Below are 14,501 nucleotides of genomic sequence, written 5' to 3'. Positions count from 1 at the left end.
TGCTAATCCTTTGCACATGAACGCTCACTCATTCGGGAATAATTGCAATCAATATATATATTAACGCTCAGTGTGTCGTCGGGATCTCTGTTGCAAAGTTTGTTTCTGTTGGAGAGTTTGTCCGCCCTCTCTCTCTCTACCGTGGTTAGAATGGATAGTTCAGAGTAACATTCAGCAATGTTGTTATAGAATAGATGTTTCGGCGGTTGTCGGTTTTCGCATTCACGGGTACATAATTTCTAGCTGCAGACTAGTAATTAGTATTGAAGAGTAGCTCTTATTCTGTCGGGTCGATAGTCTCAGAGTTTAACCACGTGGTATGGTTAAAAGATTCAGCATTCTACTCAAACCTTAACTCCCTCTGTGATGAGGTACTGGTCTGAAACCTTAGCCCTCTCGTGGTTATCGAGGTAAGCTGGTCTAAAGTTGATTCTCCAGGTGGGGGTTGTATTCGGAAGAGCAGAAAAAGGCTGTCCCATGATGCCAGATCAATGTCTGTGCTCATTGGGCGGGCCAATGACTTAGTTAACTTTAAAGGGAATTGGGTTCCCTTTCATTAAACAGTTTAAAATCACATTACATAATTTCACAAATAGTTTCATCTTTACTCATTCATTTTATACAACAATTAGATGCAAGCCTCATAACTGAGACTCTTGTATAAACAGAGTTATGGTAATGTGGCTGTATTGTCTCTCATAAGTTTCACAAACATTAAACGAAATGGACTGGTCGTAGCTGGATTCTTTCCCGACCGTGTACACCTTCTCCAAAACATATACATTGTTCAGTTCTCAAGTTCTATACTGGAAAAGAGGTTCCTTTGTTTTCCTGTGAAAACTCACTCTCTCTTATACTCTGGCCATGAGGAGAGAACTCAAGGAATTTATGAACTGCCTAACAGAGCCTGTTGGTAGGGGGTGAGAGAGAGAGGGGAATGGTACTCGCTATCCCCAAAGAGGGCAACGTCATGACAACATTTTAGCCATTACTTCAGCTGGTTAGAGGGAGTTTGAGGTCCACACTGTTCCTTGGTCAAATTGTCCCTCTTTCAAGCATCTAGATACCATATCTAGAAACCGTGAGATTTCCTTAGATATCGTGCATCAGCTGTTGTTTACATACAGTTGAAGTCGGAAGTTTACATACACTTAGGTTGGAGTCATTAAAACTCATTTTTCAACCACTCCACAAATGTCTTGTTAACAAACTATAGTTTTGGCAAGTCGGTTAGGACATCTACTTTGTGCATGCCACAGGTAATTTTTCCAACAATTGTTAACAGACAGATTATTTAACTTATAATTCACTGTATCACAATTCCAGTGGGTCCGAAGTTTACATACACTAAGTTGACTGTGCCTTTAAACAGCTTGGAAAATTCCAGAAAATGATGTCATGGCTTTAGAAGCTTCTGATAGGCTAATTGACATCATTTGAGTCAATTGGAGGTGTACCTGTGGATATATTTCAAGGCCTACCTTCAAACGCAATGCCTCTTTGCTTGACACCATGGGAAAATCAAAAGAAATCAGCCAAGACCTCAGACAAAAAATGGTAGACTTGCACAAGTCTGGTTCATCCTTGGGAGCAATTTCCAAATGCCTGAAGGTACCACGTTCATCTGTACAAACAATAGTACGCAAGTATAAACACCATGGGACCACGCAGCCGTCATACCGCTCAGGAAGGAGACGTCTCCTAGAGATGAACCTACTTTGGTGCAAAAAGAGCAAATCAATCCCAGAACAACTACAAAGGACCCTGTGAAGATGCTGGAGGAAACAGGTACAAAAGTATCTAAATCCACAGAAAAACAAGTCCTATATCGACATAACCTGAAAAGCTGCTCAGCAAGGACAGAGCCACTGCTCCAAAACCGCCATAAAAAAGGGGGAGGCTTGCATACCGAAGAACACCATCCCAACCGTGAATCACGTGGGTGGCAGCATCATGTTGTGGGGATGCTTTGCTGCAGGAGGGACTGGTGCACTTCACAAAATAGGTGGCATCATGAGGAAGGAAAATTATGTGGATATATTAAAGCAACATCTCAAGACATCAGTCAGGAAGTTAAAGCTTGGTTGCAAATGGGTCTTCCAAATGGACAATGACCCCAAGCATACTTCCAAAGTAGTGGTAACATGGCTTAAGGACAACAAAGTCAAGGTATTGGAGTGGCCATCACAAAGCCCTGACCTCAATCATATAGAACATTTGTGGGCAGAACTGAAAAAGTGTGTGCGAGCAAGGAGGCCTACAAACCTGATTCAGTTCCACCAGCTCTGTCAGGAGAAATGGGCCAAAATTCACCCAACAAGAAGCTTGTGGAAGGTTACCCAAAACTTTTGACCCAAGTTAAACAATTTAAAGGCAATGCTACCAAATACTAATTGAATGTATGTAAACTTCTGACCCACTTGGAATGTGATGAAAGAAATAAAAGCTGAAATAAATCATTATCTCTACTATTATTCTGATATTTCACATTCTTAAAATAAAGTGGTGATCCTAACTGACCTAAAACAGGGAATTATTACTAGGATTAAATGTCAGGAATTACATAACACATATGGAATCATGTAGTAACCAAAAAAGTGTTAAACAAATCAAAATATATTTTAGATTTTAGATTCTTCAAAGTATCCACCCTTTGCCTTGATGACAGCATTGCACACTCTTGGCATTCTCTAACCAGCTTCACCTGAAATGCTTTTCCAACAGTCTTGAAGAAGTTCCAAGATACGCTTAGCACTTCTTGGCTGCTTTTCCTTCACTCTGCGGTCCAACTCATTTCAAACCATCTCAACTGGATTGAGGTCGGGTGATTGTGGAGGCCAGGTCATCTGATGCAGCACTCCATCACTCTCCTTCTTGGTCAAATAGCCCTTACACCGCCTGGAGGTGTGTTTTGGGTCATTGTCCTGTTGAAAAACAAATGATAGTCCCACTAAGCGCAAACCAAATGGGATGGCGTATCGCTGCAGAATGCTGTGGTAGCCATGATGGTTATTAAGTGTGCCTTGAATTCTAAATAAATCACAGACAGTGTCACCAGCAAAGCACCCCCACACCATCACACCTCATCCTCCATGCTTCATGGTGGGAACCAAACATGCGGAGATCATCCCTTCACCAACTCTGCGTCTCACAAAGACACAGCGTTTGGAACCAAAAATTGCACATTTGGACTCATCAGAGCAAAGGACAGATTTCCACCGGTCTAATGTCCAATTGCTCGTGTTTCTTGGCCCAAGCAAGTATCTTCTTCTTATTGGTGTTCTTTAGTAGTGGTTTCTTTGCAGCAATTCAATCATGAAGGCCTGATTCACGTGGTCTCCTCTGAACAGTTGATGTTGATGTGTCTGTTACTTGAACTCTGTGAAGCATTTATTTGGGCTGTAATCTGAGGTGCAGTTAACTCTAATGAACTTATCCTCTGCAGCAGATGTAACTCTGGGTCTTCCTTTCCTGTGGCGGTCCTCATGAGAGCCAGTTTCATCATAGCGCTTTATGGTTTTTGTGACTGCACTTGAAGAAACTTTCAAAGTTGTTGAAATGTTCCGCATTGACTGACTTTCATGTCTTAAAGTAATGATGGAGTGTCATTTCTCTTTACTTATTTGAAGTGTTCTTACCATCTTATGGACTTGGTCTTTAAATCAAATAAGGCTATCTTCTGTTTACCACCCCTACCTTGTCACAACACAACTGATTGGCTGAAACGCATTAAGAAGGAAACAAATTCCACAAATTAACTTTTAACAAGGCACATATCCATAAAGTTGAAATATAGTGACACTCTTTTGGTTACTACATGATTCCATATGTGTTATTTCGTAGTTTTGATGTTTTCACTATTATTCTACAATGTAGAAAATAGTAAAAATAAAGAAAAACCCTGCAATGAGTAGGTGTGTCCAAACTTTTGACTGTTACTGTAGGTATTACAGACTCAGTCAGGGACAAGATGAAAATGTCAGCGCATGCCCTAAGTACACGTCCTGGTAATCCGTCTGGCCCTGCGACCTTGTGAATGTTGACCTGAATGTTTAAAGTTCTTACTCACATTGGCTACGGAGAGCGTGATCACACAGTCATCCAGAACAGCTGGTGCTCTCAAGCATGCTTCAGTGTTGCTTGCCTCGAAGCGCGCCTAGAAGTAATTTAGCTTGTCTGGTAGGCTCGTGTCACTGGGCAGCTCGCGGCTGGGCTTCCCTTTGTAGTCTGTAATAGTTTGCAAGCCCTGCCACATCCGACGAGCATCAGAGCTGGTGTAGTAGGATTCAATCTTAGTCCTGTACTGAAACTTTGCCTATTTGATGGTTTGTCTGGATTTTCTTATTTGTCCGCCTCTTTAAAGCGCCATCTCTACCCTTTAGCTCAATACAGATGTTGCCTGTAATCCATGGCTTCTGGCAGATGCAGAAATGCCCACAAGCAGGAACACCCCAAATTGCTATACAAACGTTCTAAATGTCTACAAAAAAAATCACAGGACAAGTTATTGGAAACATAGCTACTGTGCACACACAGAATAATAATAATCTGATTTAACTAGGCAAGTCAGTTAAGAACAAAACCTTATTTACAATGACAGCCTCCCGGGGAACAGCCTTGTTCAGGGGCAGAACGACAGATTTTTACCAGCTCGGGGATTCGATCCAGCAACCTTTCAGTTACTGGCCCAATACTCTAACCACTAGGCTATCTACCGCCCCAGTTAATCCTGTGCAGAGTTAACACTGAACGATTCCATTGTAAATCCACAGACTGTGGCTCCCCCTTGCCTCACCCTTTTACCCCTTTCCTTTCCCTCTGTCCCTTCATCCCTCCTCCCCTTCATGGGTGACACACAAACACAATGTCCCTGAGCAGTGTTTCTCAGCTTTAGAACTTCCCAGGAAAAGCAGAATTAAGAGGAGGAGGAAGAGTAAAATAGCTTATATGACTAAAACTCAAGGGACAATCTACCGATAATCTTCAAACGGTACTTTAATCTCACAGAATTAGTACTTTTGATGGTACAGAGATTGTATGCCAGATTTGACTGAGACTTTTTGTTCTGAGATGTGTCTAGAAGAACCAGTAAGTCAGAAATGTGTGTTTGTGCTGGAACAGAACACACATTCCCCAGGAAAGGCCAGAGAGCACAGCAAAAAACAACTCAGAGAGAGACCACATGTAACTCTCCCTCTCACTGTTACTGTGTGGGACTGATCCTAGTCCCTGAACGCTGGGCAACCTCTCTGACCGGATTTGAAGCGTTTGTGGTTGTAGGGCGGAGAGAGAGAGTGGTTGTCTTAATCATGTCCTAACAACTCACCCGGGTCTTAGTCACTTCTCCTTGGGAGCTCAGTAAACAACATTCTTCAGTTCTCTCAAACAAACTCTTAGACCGAACAAAAGTCTTCCCATACACACAACAAAGCTCAGCTGAATGTCAGCCACTGCCACTCTCACACACAGTTAAGAAGTGGTGTTCTGTACCCACATCCAGTTAGGATACTTTCAGCTACGAGGTACCGAAGGTAAAGTCATGAAAGAAAGACAGACATCCGCACACTGCTGAATGCCTCTGCAGTTCATCAAGGGGTGAATCTTAACTCCCACTTATGTTGAATTTTGACCCTCAATGACATCAATGCGTGACTAAGTTACATTTGAAACTCAAGTGGAAATGATGATTCAAGTGGACATTGCACTCGATGAACAGCCGCAGCATTCAGCAGTGTGCTGGGGTCTACTTTGCTTTCACCACGCTCTCTCACACACAAATACACACAGATGTCGATAGAACACACTCAGCTCATTGGATAGTCTATGAATCAAACACACACACCGTTGAGGACGGCTCAAAGCAGGAATGTCTGTGTGTGTTTTGTCATAGATGTTAAAACATGTCAATTCTACCAGTGTGCAGCTGCATGCACTGAGCTCTCCCCTGCTATGTTTCTTCAAGCTCTTTCCCTTCCTGGTATGCAATTATTACAGATTATTACATTACAATTATTGCATCCTATTTTGTACATTGGGAAAACAGACAATACAGGAACACCAGTCCTTTTTGAAATCATATCAGCAGTTTATTGGATGCCTTTTCCATGGGAATCACCATGGTAACACTTAGGAGACAAACTAACAGAGAGCATGTTAAAGCAACAAATCTGACACGTTTACAATAACAGTCATGCCCAAAGTTAGTCATTCAAATGCCTACATACTGTAGGCCTACAGCAATATTACCCAGCATCCAAGTTTATGTTCTAGATGATTCATATTTACATTTCTGCCTGTCTAGGATTTCTGACTCTGTTTTAATGCAACACACAGCCTCATTTAAAGCTCGATAGAGACACATAGGATTGTTGGTCAAATTCGATCCACACACAGTTCATTGAGAAGACTAGCTATATACTTGACTGTGTGTTTGGGTCCTGAACCGTGGGGCCCATGGGCTATAGCTCAGGTACTCAGTCTGATGGGTTTGCCAACTCTGTAAAGTCACACATTTAAAAACAACTCAGAAAACACCCATTAGATTTCATAGTGATCATCTAAATATGGTCATTTATACCAGCTAGCAACTGGTCTGGATACAGTCACAACAGCCGCCTCAACAGTCACAACAGCCGCCCAAAATAACATACATCATCTCAAGGTCGAAATACACTCAGATAACACTCTCAAAAAGGAAAAACAACGATCTCAAAAACAAAAAAATGTGAATGAAAATAGCTTCAATGTCCAATCACTAATAGGCTACTGAGATAATTTCCTCGCTCTCTGAAATTAAAAAAATATATTTATTCAACAAGTTAATAATCTCATGTATCAATGTATACACGTGTGTGTGTGTTTCTGTGTGTCTGTTTGTGTGTCTTTGTCTCTATGTGTGTGTGTCTGTGTCTCTGTGTGTGTCTGTGTCTCTGTGTGTGTTTGTGTCTGTCTACTACTGTATGCATGTTTCTTTGTCTAATTATCTGTCAACATGTACAGTGCAGTTCAGAGGGAGTTCACAGGGAGTCCACAGAAGGCAGGTCGGAGGTGAACAGCTCCTTGTATAGAGGAGGGAAGACAGAGTGGACGATGAGCGGGTAGCGCTGGCTGAACCAGTGCAGCTTCTCCACATGAAGACTGCACAGAGACTGCAACACTGACACCTTCTGGTAGAGCTGGGGACAACACACACACAGCTAGTCAATGACAGTTCTATTTATTTTTATTTAACCTTTATTTAACTAGGCAATTAAGTTAAGAACAAATTCTTATTTACAATGACGGCCTACCGAAAGGCAAAAGGCCTCCTGCGGGGACGGGGGCCTGGGATAAAAAATAAAAAATAAATACAATATAAATATAGGACAAAATACACATCACAACAAGAGACAACACAACACTACATAATGAGAGACCTAAGACAACAACATAGCAAGGCAGCAACACATGACAACACAGTATGGTAGCAACACAACATAGCAACAACATGGTAGCAACACAACATGGTAGCAGCACAAAACATGGTACAAACATTATTGGGCACAGACAACAGCACAAAGGGCAAGAAGGTAGAGACAACAATACATCATGCAAAGCAGCCACGACTATCAGTAAGAGTGTCCATGACTGAGTCTTTGAATGAAGAGATTGAGATAAAACTGTCCAGTTTGAGTGTTTGTTGCAGCTCGTTGCAGTCGCTAGCTACAGCAAACTGAAAAGAGGAGCAACCCAGGGATGTGTGTGCTTTGGGGACCTTTAAGCTAGGGGGCACTATTTTTATGTTTGGAAAAATAACGTTCCCAAGGTAAACAGACTATTTCTCAGGCCCAGATGCTAGAATATGCATATAATTGACAGATTAGGATAGAAAACACTCTAAAGTTTCCAAAACTGTCTAAATATTGTCTGTGAGTATAACATAACTGATTTTGCAGGTGAAAACCTGAGGAAATCCAACCAGGAAGTGCCTCTTATTTTGAAAAATCCCTGTTCCATTGCTTGCCTTTCCTCCATTTAAAGGGATATCAACCAGATTCCTTTTCCAATGGCTTCTACAAGGTGTGAACAGTCTTTAGACATAGTTTCAAGCTTTTATTCTGAAAAATGAGCGAGATTTTTCACATCGCGTCAGTGGACTGCCAGATGTCCTTCGATTAGTTAACAGAATATGACTGTCAGAACGGGTGTCGTATGTGGAGGATGAGGGCTGCAGTAGATATCTCAGATAGGGGAGGAGTGAGGCCTAAGAGGGTTTTATAAATAAGCATCAACCAGTGGGTCTTGCGACGGGTATACAGAGATGACCAGTTTACAGAGGAGTATAGAGTGCAGTGATGTGTCATATAAGGAGCACTGGTGACAAATTTGATGGCCGAATGGTACAGAATATCTATCCGCTCGAGAACACAATTACCTGCCGATCTATAAATGATGTCTTTGTAATCTAGCATGGGTAGGATCATCATCTGAATCAGGGTTAGTTTGGCAGCTGGGGTGAAAGAGGAGCGATTACGATAGAGAAAACCATGTCTAGATTTAACTTTAGCCTGCAGCTTTGATATGTGCTGAGAGAAGGACAGTGCACCGTCTAGACATACTCTCAAGTACTTGTATGAGGTGACTACCTCACAGAGGTAGTAATAACACCTGTGGGAGGAGGGGCATTCTTCTTACCAAACCACATGACCTTAATTTTGGAGGTGTTCAGAACCAGGTTAATGTTGGAGAAAGCTTGTCGTACACTAAGAAAGCTTTGTTGTAGAGAATTTAATACAAAACCTGCGGAGGGGCCAGCTGAGTAGAAGACTATCATCTGCATATAAATGGATGAGAGAGCTTCCTACTGCCTGAGCTATGTTGTTGATGCAAATTGAGAAGAGTGTGGGGCCTAGGATCGAGCCTTGGGGTACTCCCTTGGTGACAGGCAGTGGCTGAGAGAGCAGATTTTCTGACTTTATACACTGCACTCTTTGAGAGAGGTAGTTAGCAAACCAGCCCCAAGACCCCTCCGAGACACCAATACTCCTTAGCTGGCCCACAAGAATGGAGTGGTCTACCGTATCAAAAGCTTTGGCCAAGTCAATAAAAATAGCAGCACAATATTGCTTAGAATCAAGGGCAATGGTGCCATCATTGAGGACCTTTAAGGTTGCAGTGACACATCCATAACCTGAGCAGAAACCAGATTGCATACCTGAGAGAATACTATAGACATCAAGAAAGCCAGTCAGTTGATTACTGACAAGTTTTTCCAACACTTTTGATAAACAGGGCAAAATAGAAATAGGCCTATTTTTTAAATATTTTTTTATTTTTTTATTTAACCAGGTAGGCTAGTTGAAAACAAGTTCTCATTTACAACTGCGACCTGGCCAAGATAAAGCAAAGCAGTGCGACACAAACAACAACACAGAGTTACACATGGAATAAACAAACATACAGTCAATAATACAATAGAAAAAGTCTATATACTGTGTGTGCAAATGAGGTAGGATAAGGGATGTAAGGCAATAAATAGGCCCTAGTGGCGAAATAATTACAATATAGCAATTAAAAACACTGGAGTGATAGATGTGGAGAAGATGAGTGTGCAAGTATAGATACTGGGGTGCAAAGGAGCAAAAAAAAAAAGGGGTCTTCTGGGTCATACGATCTAATTCCCATCCCTATCGCCTGGTCAGGAGATGGCTGACTGGAGTCGAACCCTGAAGAAGAGGGAGTGAGAAATAGGAAGGGGTAATAGATATTAAACAGTGCTAGTCTGATTATGTGTTTTGAGTGTGTGTATGTGTCCACTCCCTTACCTCTTTTTTCTAAGTGCCCACTGCCAGTAGACACACAGGAGCCATGCTAGGCCAGACCTGGAGCCTGGGACTTGCCTGGGGAGCACACCAGGTAGGGGAGCACATCTGTCGGGCAGGGTGGCAGCTCTGGCTCTCCAGGGAAGGAGTAGGCCGAAGCCGGGGCCTGGAGCAGGTGGGGTGACCGGTCACGGCATGCCTTGCTGGGGTAGGGCAGGGTGGGGCCTCTGCCTGGAGATGCTGCTGCTGCTGACGGTGTCTCTCCACCTCGGCACGCAGAGAGTCTCGCTCACGTTTCAACATCCGACCAAACTTCGCCGCTGGGGAAACAAAAACAGATGGTGGTGGAGTTGAATTACTCTCATACAAAGTGTCGTGATGTGACTCTCATTAATGTGATGACTGTTATTTATCGAATAATTACCTACTATGTTTAATTGTTACTGGATTAAATTAATCATGTAACAATTAACTCATTAGGAATTTGGGGCACCACGGGATAAGTTGTTTACTGAGTTACCGTCTCCCGAATTAACTCAAATTAACTTGAATTAACCCGAATTAACTCAAGAATATATATATATATTTATAATTTCCTCATATCAGTCTCATTTTGAACGTCGCAGACCTCGTGAATCTGCACAAACCCGAGTCTTACTAATAATTCCGTACCACACAAATTTATTTGATTATTTATTTACTAACAAACTAAATTATAACACAGGATATACACACGGTATAGGTTATTGATTAGAAACTTTATACGGTGACAACGGGTCCCTAGCGGACTAACACAATATGACACTTGTTACACAAGATGGAGAGTTAAAGAGAGAGAGAAAGCGAGAGAGAAAGAGAAGCAACACTTGGATACATTTGGGAACTACGCTCATAGTAACCCTAATACCTTGCCACGAACTGCCGTTCTTTTGGGTAAGAAGTAATGCATGTATTTACGCGTCGAAGATCTTCGTAGGTTATCTCTGTGGGCCCAGGCCTTCGTGGAATGGGTTCCGCTTTGTGAGAAGGGTTAGATTGGGCCTTTTTCTTTGGATGGCCTTCTCCTTCGTTCTCGGGTGTAAGTCTCTGATTGTCCATAAGAGGTCACAATGTCCTTCTTACATGTCTGTTTACTTGCACTTGTTCTGGAAGAGTGGTCTTCTGAGGACTGCTAATCAGCCGTGTCGATGATCCCCAGAGTGGGGATGAGAGCAGTGTAGGCGATGATGATTTGAAGAGAGTAACAGGATGGTCCTACTTAAATTCATAGATACAGTACTTAGGACAGCTACTCAACCGTAGCATTGATTGTTAAGAGGTTCCTTTGTCTTCTACAACCTTGTGTTGTGTTTCAGGGTTGTGACAAATGTAGACCTAGCTGCAGTTTGTGGTCCGTTTAGTCTGATGTGTTAATTCTTAATCAATCTTTTTTTTGTTTTTTTTTGTTATTTAACCTTTATTTAACCAGGAAGGGCTCATTAAGATTTAAAAATCTCGTTTTCAAGGGCGTCCTGGCCAAGATAGGCAGCACCAAGTCATTACAAAAATTACAGACAAACAACATGAAAAACTACAAGTAATCTAGTAAAAACCATAGAATTCACAAGAGTATAACAAAATCAAAAACAGCAAATTAAAAACATTGACAGGTCAGGGAATCAGTCTCAAGATCATTCATCAGTGATTTCAAAATACCAATCGGGACAAGTTCTTCCAGTTTACAAGTAAGGCGTTCCAAGACGATGGCACAGAGTACATAAAAGCCCTTTTACCAAATTCAGTTCGGACATTTGGAACAGTTAGCAGGATAAAGTCCAGCGAACAAAGAGAGTACCCACCACGTTTCTGAACAATAAAAATGCCCAAATAAAAAGGTAGTAAGCCCAAAATGGGTTTGTAAATAAAAGTATACCAGTGACTGAACCTACGAGTAACTAGAAGGCCAGCCAACCCTGGTATACAAAGTGCAGTGGTGCGTAAGGGTTTTGCAGTTTAAAATAAATCTCAAAGTGCCATGGTAAAGGGTGTCAATTGATCTCAAACACTGAGCGGAAGCATTCATATATAAAATATCCCCATAGTCTAGTAAGGGCATAAATGTAGCTGATACTAGCATCCTTCTGGCTACAAAAGAAAAACAGGCCTTATTCCTAAAATAAAATCCCAATTTCAGCTTAAATTTTTTTGTAAATTGTTGAATAGGCAATTTAAAAGAGAGGCCGTCATCAATTAAAATTCCAAGATATTTATATGAGGTTACAACTTCAATCTCCCTGCCCTGACAGGTAGTAATAGGTGAAAGGTTCAGAGGTCTATTTCTTGCTTTAGAAAACACCATTAGTTTAGTTTTGCAAGTATTGAGGATAAGCTTCAATTGACACAAGGTATGTTGAACAGAATAAAAAGCAGTTTGCAAGTTCTGAAAAGCTTTTGTAAGAGACGAGGCACAACAGTAAATAACAGTATCATCAGCATAAAAATGAAGTTGTGCATTTTGGACATTTTTGTCTAAGTCATTTATATGAATGAATAAGAGAGGACCAAGTACAGAGCCTTGGGGCACACCATTAAAGACAGACAATTTAACAGACATAAGCCCATCAAATTGAGTGCACTGAGTTCTATCAGACAGATAGTTAGCAAACCATGCAACTGCATGCTTTGAAAGACCTACACTCGACAATCTCTGCCTTAGTATAGCATGATCAACTATATCAAAAGCCTTAGAGATCAATAAAAAGTTAGACACAGTGGCGTTTTTTGTCAAGGGGTTCAGTGGTATTATTTAAAACCTTCATGGCTGCTGTAATTGTGCTATGCTTCTTCCTGAAGCCCGATTGGTACATTGATAAAATAGAGTTAGTAAATAAATACTCTTTTAGCTGTTCACTCACAAGGGTTTCAAGTATTTTCACCAGGGGTGACAGCTTTGAGATTGGCCTATAATTATTTAAAAGAGTTGGATCTCCCCCTTTTAAAAGTGGTAGGACAAATGCTGATTTCCAGATCTTTGGAATTTCATTACATTCCAGGGTTAGATTGAACAGATATGTAAGTGGTTCAGCTATGAAATCAGCTGCCAGATTTAAAAAGCAGGGATCCAAAAGATCAGGACCTGCAGGCTTTCTCTGATCTAAGGATTTCAGGGCTTTATGTACCACCTGCACTGAGAATGGCAAAAAGCAAAAAGTTTGACAAGCTCTCACTGGTTCATCCACACAGGGTTGTACAGAGACAGATGACACTGAATCAAACAGCCTACCAGATGATACAAAGTGCTCATTGAAACAATTCAGCATTTCAGTTTTGTCATAAACAGCAACATAGTCCTTCAAAACACATGACGGTAATCCATTAACATTACTGTTACCAGACATTACTGTTACCAGACATCTACCCTTGGGTAAATAGGGAGAGGGCGGGACTGAGACAGGTAATGGTGGATTGAACGTAGTTATGTAGAGCACCTCAAGATAAAAACGGAATATTCAATATCTGCAAGTTAGACTAAATCATAGCACTACACAATCTGGTGGGTGATAACCTTCAATCTGGATAATAATATAAAACAAATCTTAAGACTAGAGAAATTTATCGACAAATATTACAAAAACAAGCAACACCCAAACATGAAGGAGAGTAAGACAGGCGAACCGATTTCAAAACGTGACTCTTCTACAGACACAGACGATTTCATATTTTCACCACCGGGAATGGTAAAGGTCGAAACCAATCTGTTAAAATCAATAAGTGACAAACTGGGTATACTTGAATTAGTCAGTAAGGATATAAAAGAGTTGAAGGCAAGCCTCGGAATGAGTGATGAAAAAGCTGCGACATTGGAGAAGGAAACAAACAAGTTAAAAGTGACAGTCAATAAGATTGAAACCGAAGTGAATGAACTTAAAAAGGAGAACACCGTTCTGAGAGAAGCCTTACTTGATATACAGACTAGATCCATGAGAGAGAATCTGGTACTTACAGGTATCCAAGAGAAAGAAGGAGAAGTTCCTGAATCTGTAGTTAGAGAGTTCCTCTTTACAGCGCCTCAGATTCCACGCGAAGTTATCGACAAAATACAACTCCCGAACGTGTTCACCGCTTCGGACAGAGAGGGCAGAGGTATGAACGCCCAATCGTTGCCAAATTTGCTTCACTTAAAGATAAAATAATGGTTAAAAGCCTGGGTAAAAGACTTGCTGGGACCAAAATTGGCATGAATGACCAGTTCCCGAAGGAAATTGCAGAACAGCGTAAAGTTCTGTATCCAATTTTCAAGGAAAATAGATTTAAAGGGAAACGAATAGCTCTCGTCGTCGATAAACTATATATTGATAACCAGTTGTTCAGAGACACAAAGACTACTCCATGGCTATTTAAAAAATTACAAAGTTCTTATAGACGAGGAAAATAATGAAACACAATTCTAGCCAGGTTATGGATTGTAATAATACAATAAAGAATATAGCCTTTCTGTATATCTTCAAATATAACTAATTGGAACACAAAGCACTAATTCAACATGGTGAAGATAAAAACTCAGTAAACAGAATGCATAGTATGTGTGGATGGTGTGTGTTTTTCTTATGTTTGGGAAAGTGTGGCGTTGAGTGAGAAAGGAAATGGTTGCATATCCCAGAACCAATGTATTGCTGTGAGCGGGGTGTGAGAGAGCTTTCGATGTTGTTCAGAGGATGGATA

The 14,501-nt window shown here is 41.2% G+C and overlaps 1 long non-coding RNA gene across 1 annotated transcript in view; it reads right to left on the bottom strand.

Moving 5' to 3' along the window:
- Positions 1–6,070: 6,070 nt before the first annotated feature.
- Positions 6,071–14,501, bottom strand: part of LOC139572748 (uncharacterized) — a 39,483-nt gene continuing 31,052 nt past the window's right edge. Inside the window, exons 2-4 of the long non-coding RNA XR_011674474.1 lie at positions 9,804–10,120; positions 7,290–9,704; positions 6,071–7,175 (exon numbers count right to left, since the gene is read on the bottom strand). This is a non-coding gene — a long non-coding RNA (uncharacterized lncRNA). The remainder of the gene's footprint in view (positions 7,176–7,289; positions 9,705–9,803; positions 10,121–14,501) is intronic.

This window comes from Salvelinus alpinus, chromosome 4 (genome assembly GCF_045679555.1).
Source record: "Salvelinus alpinus chromosome 4, SLU_Salpinus.1, whole genome shotgun sequence".
Taxonomy (NCBI): Eukaryota; Metazoa; Chordata; class Actinopteri; order Salmoniformes; family Salmonidae; genus Salvelinus; species Salvelinus alpinus.
The sequence above is the reverse complement of the archived record's forward strand: the minus strand, read 5'-3'. Positions and strand labels throughout refer to the sequence as shown.